The following is an 11,632-nucleotide window of genomic DNA, read 5'->3' on the forward strand; positions in this document are numbered from 1 at the left end:
GAGTCCTTATAGTTTTCTCAATTATAAGCATTGGTCACAATTAATCTATTAATTTTCATGAGAAACGGCGTTAATAACCGATATTGACATTGCTTTCATTCAACATTCGCTTATATTAATTTTGCCACATGGATATACATAAGATCAAAATCAACTAGATTATATATTAAAGTCATCAAAACAGGTCAAGCTTATCAGGACAACCCATTTAAACCGTTTATATGGAGGGTTGGATTTGTATTTTAAGAGGTTCAAAAGAAAATTAGAATTAAACAAGCTAGCCCTTGAGCGCTAAAAAATAAAGAATTAGCTGTTTAAGCCCGTCTATTCTTTTAATTATTAAAACTTTATAATTTATTAAAATAACCTGCTACTGTAGTGCTTAAAGTAATAAATAAAAATATCTTCTATGTCCCTTATTATAAGAAACAATTACAAATATCACGCCATTTAAAATATTAGTTAAGTTTAATTAAAAGTAACAAATGTGTAAGATATATGCACATTTTTTTTAATTATACCCTTAATTGTAAAGAAAGTATGAGCTAAAATTTATTACATTAAGATAATAAGTGGCATATATTTAATGGGGTAAAAGTAAAAAGACTAGTTTAAAATGTTAGACAAAGATGATTTGTTTTCAATATTTAACGACACCGCTATAGGAAATATTGTTTCTTATAAAAAAAGATGAAGTAATAATTTGTCATTCTAATAACTACATTAGCTAGTGAATAAGCTTTTAGTATTGGTTCCCATGTCCTAATAAAGTATAGAAATTCTCTTCTTCCAATGAATACTTGACTCTTATTTATACTCATAACTGGCTGTATAGTTTTACTTAATATAATGGTGATGAAGATGAAAAATCTTGATATATTTTGATTGAAGTAGAGCATACTTATGGTAAAGAATAATTAAATATTATTGATTTTGATAAGAGTAATGATAATGAAGATGATAATAATTGACGTTGCTAATTTTTAGCTGATTGGTTTTTATATTTCTAATTTATCTGTTTTATTTAGTTTAGTTTCGTTTTTTTTTTTTGAGTTTAAACAATAGTTTATTAGTTTGAAGGTTTTTTTTTCCTGCACCATTAGTGTTTGAAGTATGATTTTTAATGTTTTGAAAGTTTGTAGAATAATTCAAGACTTTATTTTACCAACATTTATGTTTTGAATTCAGAATTTTTGGAGATTTATTGTGTTATTTTTTTATTTCAAAATAATTAAAAATTTTAAATTAAGAAAAAATTACAATAAGGTCCCACTTGTAGCATCTCAAATTTTTGGTTTGAGGGTGTAGGGAATAGTCTAAAATAGACAAGCTACCGAACTCCTCTCGACAGATGTCCCGGAAGTTCCTTGAAACGATAAAAGGATTCTCAGGGACCAAATTGTAAAATGAAGATTTTGTGGGACTAAGAAATGAGGAAGATAGAGACTCTGATGAAGTCTTAAAGAGTTAAGTAAGAGAATTGGAGATGATTAAGGGTCAAAGGTTATACTAAGAACCTTAGTGAGATGACTCATCAGGCTAAACCCAAGTAGGGATCTAATTGTAAATTTGAAAAGTTTAAGGCCTAAAAGGGTAGTGATGGAAATATGCCTGAAAATTTCAAAAAATTTTTTTGGAAAATTAAAAAAAAATTGTAAATGAGGTTTTGAGGCCTGTATGTAATTGAAAACGACAAAAATACCCCTAAAGCAAAATGATAAAATTGCAGGGTTTTTGGCTAATTATGAATATTGGCCAAAATTAAATTATTTAAAAAATGAGGAGGCCTCAAATAATTGGAGAAAAATAGAAAATAATACGTTAGGAATTATCATAGGTTTTAAAAATAATTTCATTCCTAGAAAGTAAAGAGGTTGGTTTTAACGGAATTTAAAACCTAATTATATACTATTCGGGGAAAGTCAAAGTAAACCATCTAGATGTTGACTTTTGACTTAAGAAAAATTAAAAAAATTTCCCACAATGAAAAGGTAGTATTGGTTCTTAGATTCTCAAAGTCGTTGACCTGTAGAAAGAATTCGATAAACTTTACTCTAAAGTAAATATTATTAAATGCTTGAATGGAAGAACAAGGGAACATTCTCACTTTCTCTTTAGGCATGTTATACAATGTCATGTGAGGTTAATTGTGATGGAAAAAGAGTTCCAAAACATGCCCTTGCGTTACTCGATGAGTTAAAACATAAAAAAGTACCCAATACGATGTAAAATCGTAAAATTAGTAAATGAATAGTTAAGGGTATGAGGGAGCACAAATTTCTCCCTATTTTAAGCCAAAATTGATGAGGGGAGATGAATGAAATAATACATTTTGTTAAAGATTAAGTTTATAAGAATAAAATTATGTAAGAAAAGAATTTTGTATTTACCACACATGTATAATCGGTGGCTGGCACATACACATGTGAGGCGGCTTATCACATCAGATAAGAGGACACATAAGGAGGTAATGTGGTAAGAATCAAGAAGGTAAGGGACACATGGCAAAGAAATCAAATAAATGGCTAAGATTAAGCCACACACACAAGATCAAGGGCTAGGATTTGAGCAAAATTTTTATAAATATCTTCCTCCCTATTTAGCCCAAGTTTTGGCCAAGCCAAGAAAAAGGAAGAGGAAATTGAAATTGAAGAGAAGAAGGAAAAGAGAAAGAACAAGCTCTAAGACAAGATATGTTCATGATTTTTGATGTAGTTTATCTTGCTACTTGTCTTGTTGAGTTTAGTTATGAGTTTAATGGTTTTTGGAAGCTTGAAACCGTTAATAAAGGGGCTACAAGAAATTGATTGAGTAAGAACAATATGAAATGGATGATAGAATAATGTCTAAAAACTTAAAAGGAACAAGAATTAAGTGATTTTATGTTGAAATTAGTCGAATTTTATGATTGTCTTATTTAAGGGGATTGTTTGGCTAAGGCTGGTTCTTGATGTTATGGTTAGATATTGATGATTTTAATGCTTTCAATGAGTTTAGAATAAAAAATTGTATAGGGTTATGTGGAGAAAATGTGTTTGGAAGCATTAGAATTGAAAATGAAAATTTTGGATCCTAACACCTTGTGATTCGACCAACTCAAGAAATAGGAGATGAAATTGTATTTTGATAAAACCAATCACGGTTTCAGAAGTGTTTTTACGATTTACAAAGTAAATATATGGAGAAGTTTGCCTCGTTTTCTGCTGAGGGTTGCCAAACACCCCCTGAGTAGGAAATAACCAAGGGAATGATTTTAAAGGCTATGAAAAAGAAAGTGAAATTTAGGGGTAAAGAGGAACAAGTTTAAGAGATAAAATGGTTAGTGAATTCCATGATCCTAATAGAATGACAATTGACTTACAATGTTTAAATAGGGCCATGAGATACCAAAGAAGAAGAATAGCATGATTGATGAAGCAATCTTGATAGTTGGATCGAAAATCTAGAATTTACTTGTGAACAATAACCCAAGTAATCAATTACAAATTTTTAATCTATAGGTTTTACTACAAAAAAAATAGACTTTAAGCGATGACTTTTGGCGGTAACAAAAAAATTTGCCACTAAAAGTAAGACTTTCAGTAACAACTTTTTTTGTTGCCACTGAAAGTCCACTTTTTGTAGTTTTTTTTTCATTGCTAAAAGGTATACTTTCAGTGACGACTTTTAGTGTCATCGCTGAAGGTTTGACTTTCAGCGGTTACTTTCTAATGTCGCAGCTGAAGGTCTGACTTTCAACGGTGACTTTCTAATATCGCCATTGAAAGTATAATCTAATAATATTTTTTTTTTTTAATTTTACAATAATAATAAACAAATTCAATCCAGCTCAACGACAAGACGATTGGGCACGAAAAGAGGTGGTTACAAGTTCGAATCCTAAAGAAGACACATTTAAGGTGAAAATATTTGGACAGTGATGTGGTAGGGAGGGGTGACGTGGCATGAGAGTGGTGATGTGGCAAGGACGTGGAGGCAGCCGATGATGACATGGAGGTGGCTAGTGGTGACGTGGCATCTAGTCAGTGGAGGTAGCTAGTGATGACGTGGCATCAACGGTGATGACATGGGGTTAGTAAAGCCAATTTTTCTTAGGTACCACTTTCAGCGGTGATAAAAAAGTCGCCACTGAAAGAAAAAGTCACTTTTGGCAGCGATAGTTTGTCGCCGCCAAAAGTTCTTTCAGTGGCGACAATAAGGTCACTGTCAAAACTAGCTTTCAGCAGTGACAAATGTCGCTGTTGAAACTTCTAAAAGTCACCGCTAAAAGTGTCTTTCAGCGGTGACTTTTTTTATCGTCGCCGAAAGTTTTCAACCACGGTCGCTACAGCAATGACTGTTCAGTGGTGACTTTTTGTCGCCGCTGAAAGTCAATTTTTTTGCAGTGTTTGTTTTGTGCTTGAACCACAACACTTTCAAACATGTACTAAAAGTGAGCACATATTTCCCCTTTCTATTAGTAAGGTTGTCAAAAGGTAGGTTTCTTACTTAGTGCTTGTTTTAAGGAAGGATATTTTACCACCCTAGAAAATTAAATACAAAAAGGTCTTTTGAAAGCATCAAATTATTCTGAAGTTTCAAGAGACCTTATTGGAAGGGATTTCATTTGTTTAATTATCAAATTGCCTATGCATTGATAACTAAAAGTGTAATCGTTAACGACTTAAGGTGTAAAAATTAACAACTATTACAACAGATACTAAGAGCTCATGCATCACATTTTGTAATGTGCTAAGAAAATGTATTGTTAATACATGCCGCAATAGCTGTTAATCGTTACATCTTAAATTGTTAACGACTGTTCTTTCAATTGTTAATATATACTTTAAAAAAATAAGGTCAATTTGATAATTAAACAAATAAAATCTTTTATAAGGTCCCTTAGGATTTTAAAATAATTTGATGATTTTAAGAGATTTTTTTATATTTAATTCTCTTACGTGGGACTTTATTACAATTTTTTCTTAAATAAAAAAATGACATGAAAGCCCACAAGCCAAACCCATATGTTTGAGAGTCAAGTTTTAATAATATGATATTTTTTATGGTATGTAGGTTTTAAATGGCTGGCCTTTTTAAGCCTTAGCCCTTGAAAGGCCAACCCTATAGGATCAAGTTGGCTTTTATTAACAGCTCTGTTACAGATTCTAATATTCTATGTAGATGTAAAAAAAATGAGTATAATAATTTTTTTATTATTTTGATGATACATAAATTTTATTTCATCATCTTCTAAATATCACTTTTTTATTTTGTATTTTATGGAACTTACATAACGTTTAGTTAACATCTATATCAGTTATAATTATGGATTATAAATATAATAACTAATACTTATAATTCAGAAAATTGTAGGGCTCCATTAAAAAAACTTACAAAGACCTTACTAAGGTAAAATTATAAGAGATTCATGAAGCTTAATGATTTTGATTATGTGACTAAAACGTCGCAGTTTGGCAATCAATTTCAACGATGGCAGAATATAACACGTGTGCTTAAAGTTATGGATCAACACACTTGGAAACCCAAATGGAAATAAACTTTATATTTCTTCAATGTCTTGTACTCTTGTTACTTTCAACCGAAAAAGATCGAAATTAAGATACCTAGGACAGAATAGAATATAAAAAAAAGAAAAGAATTTCATGAAAAATAGCTCTTATTATTTGGAAAAAAAGGAAAATTAATAACTATTGAATGATGATATGCGTGATGGTCTGATGGATATTAGATATTTTATTTTTATGAAAAAAATTATCTTCTCTTGAACTCTACTAAACCAAATAAACAAACAGAAGGAATCAACAATGCGCCAATGCCTCAGATACTATTATTTTCGTCAATAGATTATATATCATATACTTTAAATTTTTTAAAGGGAAAATCCTAATTAAATCCTGCTAAAATACTTAAAATTAAATTGAGGTCTATACTTTTAACAAATTTTTTATTAGGACACAAGACCTAATTAGGAATTGCTGAATATTGTTAAGTAACTATAATGCCCCTCTTTAGTTAAAAATGAAAATTGATTATTTTATCCGTCTAAAGTGGTTCATCATCTCTTATTATTAATATTTAGACAAAAAAATATAAATAATTTTTTAGTGTTTGAAATTTTGTAATATAACTAAAATCTTCAAAATATTTTCATAAAACATTTCAAATTATAATATATGTAATCTTTAAATAAATATTTTTAATATTTTTTTCTTTTCAGGTTGTAAATATTTATTTTAAAATTTTAAAATATTTTAATTATAATAAAAATTTAATATTAAATCGTAATCATTTACGTTTTCAGTTCGATCCAACATTGTTTAAATAAATAAAACTAACGTAAATTACAAGAACTGAAAATAAAAAATATTTATAATTTTACTTATATTTGTAATTTAACATGTTTTATTAAAATATTTTTAATAGTATAAGTTATATATACAAATTTCAAACATTGTAAAATTACTTATATGTTTTTTGGTCTAAAAAAATCATAAGAGATGAGGAATTACTTAGGAGAGGTATATTAATCAAGTTTTCTTTTTAATTGAAGAGGGACATTTTGGTGATTTAACAACATTCAAAAATCCCTAATTAGATTTCATGGCCTAATTAGGAATTTGCTAAAAGTGTAGGCCTAAATCTGAATTTAGGTATTTCGGCTGGATTTAATTGGGATTCTCCCTTTTTAAAAAGTAATGTATATTTTATTTATATAATCAATAAAAGCATGTGCCTTTTCCTTTTCAAAAGCATGCATATAACTTTCTCTGAAAGGAAATAAAGTTGTGAACATTTAGCACAAACTTTTTTTTTAAAAAAAAATCAAAGTAAAGAGGTTTTCAACAAAAAAACAAAACGGAGTATAGCGGTCGTCCAAATTAAAAGAGGTATAGGGGTCAGGGCTTAGAATTCTTTTAACACACAACTGTCCCTTCCGTGCACGCTCATCCCTATAATGAAATTTGGATCATTCAAGTTATGAGTTGGAAGATGTAGATTTAAAATTTTTAATTTATAAATTTTTTATAATAAATTTATTTTCTAAAAAAATTTTAGTTACGAGATTATGTTTATTTTAAATTCTGTATCCATTAAAATAAAAAATTATTTAAGATATAAAAGCTATTTAAATTGAGGATGAACTATCCTAGTAAATTAAGATGAGCACTTCATGCTCATCTTTTTGATATGCATGGTTACAAAAGAGTCCTACTTACTTCTTATGTATAACCATATTAGAAAAGGATTATATCCCTAATATAGTTATAAAAAGTCTCCCATGTATATGATTGATACTGTTTGTAACAAGTAATATAATAAAATTAGATTCAACTTATTTCAAAAAAATCCTTCAATTGTAGATCCATGACCCTCAAGGCTCTCAACAGGCAATTTATAATTCAGGACATGTAAATAGTTTCAACATGGATAACATCAAAAATGCATAAAGATGTCCTAAGTGGCAAATACCAAATTAATAAACATAAACAAAGTTCAGAGCGCAATCATCAATGAAAGTAACCTCATGCCTCTGATTCCTTCCCTGCTGCAGCTACTCTGCTACTTTTACGTGAAAATAGTAAAAGTAACAAAGTGGGACTATTGTCTCACTAATGTAAACTCCTACCAACCTCACCTGCCAGCACTCTTATGAGGTGCCAGTTAGGACTAACAATTAAAACAAACTCTCAACACAATACTAATGCACAACAACTAGCAGATATTACAAAGACATAAACCAAGTATAGCCATCTAGATAAACATATGGCACTCAGTTTATGATTCATTATTACTCATTCAATTCCCGTCTTATATCCTCCTTATAACTATCAACTTGAACTCATGGGCTGAGTCCTAATGTTGTGACTAGCAACTCCCATAAGTTTCCCACACGTGTGGGGCAAACTAGCTAAAGTTGGCAAAGAACACACGAGCCATATAGATCCCTCTAGAAAAAAGGTATGTTGTCCCAATGTATTTATTGCCTCCTATCATGTCAGTATACTACCCTTGAGGTATGCTGTCCCAGGATACTCTTAGAGTGAAACAAATAAGGATGTACTACCCTCTCCAAAGGGGCCAATCATAGTTTTTGCTTTAGAGGCAAACCATGTGCTATTATGTTGTATCTTCATCATATCGCCTCCCCAAATTATTAACATTTCTTAATCCTTACATGCTTCCCAGGCACATAAGCACATATACAAAGTTTACAATGATAATCACAAGAACATGTTACATATATGATTCAATTCATACCTTACCTATATCAGGAAGATATCACCATACCATACAACAGTATTTCTTATGTATTTGATGCATAATATAAAATTTAGAATCTCATGTTAACATACAGAACACAACCAATGAATGCAACAATTTGGACCATTCGTCACGATAACCAAAGCATCTCACCATGGTGAAACTATCACGCCTTTTACTGCGGTGAACATAACCCTTTGCTATGGCAAACATGATAAGACACCCCAATTCAAGAGTCAATCTAAAAAATTCAATTCATTAGGCCTCTATCCAATACCTCAAATTCTTTTTACAAATCATCCCACCAGGCAAGTTGTAAAAATTCAAAAGACATTTTCTAGATTCTATACTCAGTTTTTCTATTTTAGGCAAATAAGAATCTACGTTACCTGGTGTACAACAAGTACTTACAAGTCATAAATTAAGACCCTGAACTGGGGTCATCAAACTGAATTTCATATCTACAAACAGAGATATACTTACTATAGTACCTTATGGGTAAGCTACATACTAAATTTCACCATAACTCTCTTTTTAAGGTTTCCAAATTGTTACTGAGTATTTTAGCTTGTATAATTTTTCTAAGGTTTGGAGTAAGAACAAATATACCATGATTTAGATTAAATTCCTAAGTTTTTTTTATAGCTTAGATTATCTTTGAGTTAGTAGATTATATCATTGGAGTCGTAAATTATAATTATTATGACTTACGTAGAAAACCTTCAATTTACCTACTTAGATCTTGGGGATTTCAGGAGGAAAGTATATTAAAGGGAGTAGAGGGGGAAGATTAGATGTTAATTTGACTTACCCAATGGTCCAAAGTTGATAGATTTTAATCTTAGGGCCTTAGGGTCAAATCCTAATAGAGCAAAACCAAGCCACTCACAAACTCCACCATTTCTAATGTGTTGTTAGGTTAAAAATTATATTTTAGATCAATTTTTAGGCTTCTCACTGTGACCAAAAAATAGTTCACCACAGCAAAAAAAAAAAAGCAAACATAGCCTAACTTCAAAAATTCATAATTACTTTCACAAGTTTTCAAAAATTACAAATTAGGACTTGTCAGAGAGCCTTAAGAAGTTTAGTTTCCAATGCAAAAAGAAGCACTCAAAAATATGTTCATTTGGTCCTGGAAAAATCCAAATTCCCAAGACTATTTAAGAAAACTATAGTTATGACAATGGGGAAAGATTTCTAAATGTTTATTCATTAATTTTACTTAATCTTAGTAAGTTTTCATTCTCAAATTCCATACTAGAATTTTCAATCTTTATCTTTAGTGTTTTTAAGCCACATTTAGATAAAATTATACTATTAAAGACTGCTCATGATCAATTAATTCATAGCCATACATGTTAAGTCCTAATATGTAAAATTTAGGATCTTACAGATGACATTGATACGGTTCAAGGGTATAAAGAATGTTGAAGCAACTTCAGTAATCCAAAAAAGATCAATCTTAAACAAGAAATGCATAATAGAGTAGGGTTAGAAGAATATTGTTTCATCTCGCTAATGGTAAATATGGGGGAAGTTACAAAAAAAATCTCCATGATTCTAGGAACTTTAATGATAGGAGACCACTGCAAAATTAGAGAATACCTCAGGCTGAGGGTACTTATGCTCATAGACAAAAAGAGGCTGTACATTTTGTGTTAGATTTTAGAAGGAAAGTTTTGGTGGGTAAAGAGAAGTTCTTGAATCAATTAACCACTTTCAACTTGTAAATGCACTAGTTTTTTCTGGCAAATTGCTTAACTTCAACTGTTATACCACTAACCACAACAATCACAGACAAGAAGTTCTTCTCTCAAACCCAAGCCTTGTTCAAAACATAACATTCCTCCTCACAATTTCATTCACCCACCACTTATCACAAAAATTCAAATGCAGACAAACGCACAACCTACCTTTATCAAAGGCAATAAACAAAGCACCTACCACAATAATAGACCCAGAAAATTAGTATTTTTTCCTCAATCTACTAACAAAATAATGGATGATTCACTCGCATAAATAGAGCTTCATTCGCTTGTCTCATTTACAAATAAACCCAATCACACAAAAACAACATTCAAGATACATAAGGAGGCTTACCTTCACCGAACTTCACTCTTCTATTTGTCTGAGGTCTCTTCTACTTTTCATTCGTCCTATCTCGATTGCCTTCCAATCAATATCTGCTTCTGCTTCTCCTTCTTCTTCCTGTTGTTCTATCGACTATCATGTACCAAAGCGTTGGCCTTCCAAGCTTCCTCCTTTATCCATGACAATGGCTACACTGGAACCACGGCCACGGTGATGATGACAGTCTCCTTTGATGGTTGAATTTGTTTGACAGTTTGTAGAGACACAGAACCACAACTGTGCCAAGAGTGAAGAGGGAATGCGACTAATATGAAAGAAGAAAAAGTGGGATCGTGTTTTCATATTTTTTAGCCATCTCATTTCCAAATTTCAGGCAATAATTTCATGGGGCATTTTAGTAAAATGGCTTCAGTAATTAATTTCAGTTTGTCCCCTGGTCCTTCAATGAAATTTTAGAATCCTTAACTGAAATTTCAGATTTTTTTAGGAGCTGTTTAAAATTAATTTTCATCTGCGGTCCTTAATCGAAATTTTCCCTTTTTATAAGTTCTTTTTGTTAGAAGGATATTTTTATGAGTTACATTTTGTACTTGTTTAAAAATTTAATTACTTTTTAAATTTTTATACCATAATTAATTACGTGTCTTTTTTATATTTTTCCATATTCATTATCTCTCATCTCTTTTCACACTCCTTTTCTTCTCAACTCAAGTTTTCCCCAAGTAAAAATATATTAAAAAAATACATTTCCTTTACATTCGTTACCGTTGAGCAATTCTAAGTATTTTTTTAATTTATTTAATTCAATTGCTTGTGATTTATACTCTTATAGTGTTATTTATAAGTTACTTCTAATGTGTTTTATTACAAAGGAAAAAAATTAAAATCTCATTAGCTATGCTTTAAATTTAATAAATATATAACTAAGGAAAAAAAAAGGGACCGAACCGGCCAGTTCAACCGGAAAACCGGTGAGCCAATCTATAGTTCGGTTTGGTTTAGCTAGTGAACCGAAGGTCTACTGAATCGATAAAAAACCGGTTTAATCGAAAAAACCGGTATTAAACAGGGTAACCCCGGTTCAATGGGTTACCCGGTTTATTTTTTTGCCTGCCAGACATCTCAAAACGACACTGTTTTGTTTTTAAAAACACAAAACCGCTTCTTCTCCTTTCCTCCAGTCGAGTTCCCTCATTTCCCTTCCTTCCCCTAATTCCTCTCAACTCGGGTAGCGCCAGCTCTTCCCTCCCTCAAACCCAAGCCAAAATCGCCT

Source organism: Neltuma alba, unplaced genomic scaffold (genome assembly GCF_004799145.2).
Source record: "Neltuma alba isolate B1F8T4 unplaced genomic scaffold, ASM479914v2 tig00000786_pilon, whole genome shotgun sequence".
Lineage (NCBI taxonomy): Eukaryota > Viridiplantae > Streptophyta > Magnoliopsida > Fabales > Fabaceae > Neltuma > Neltuma alba.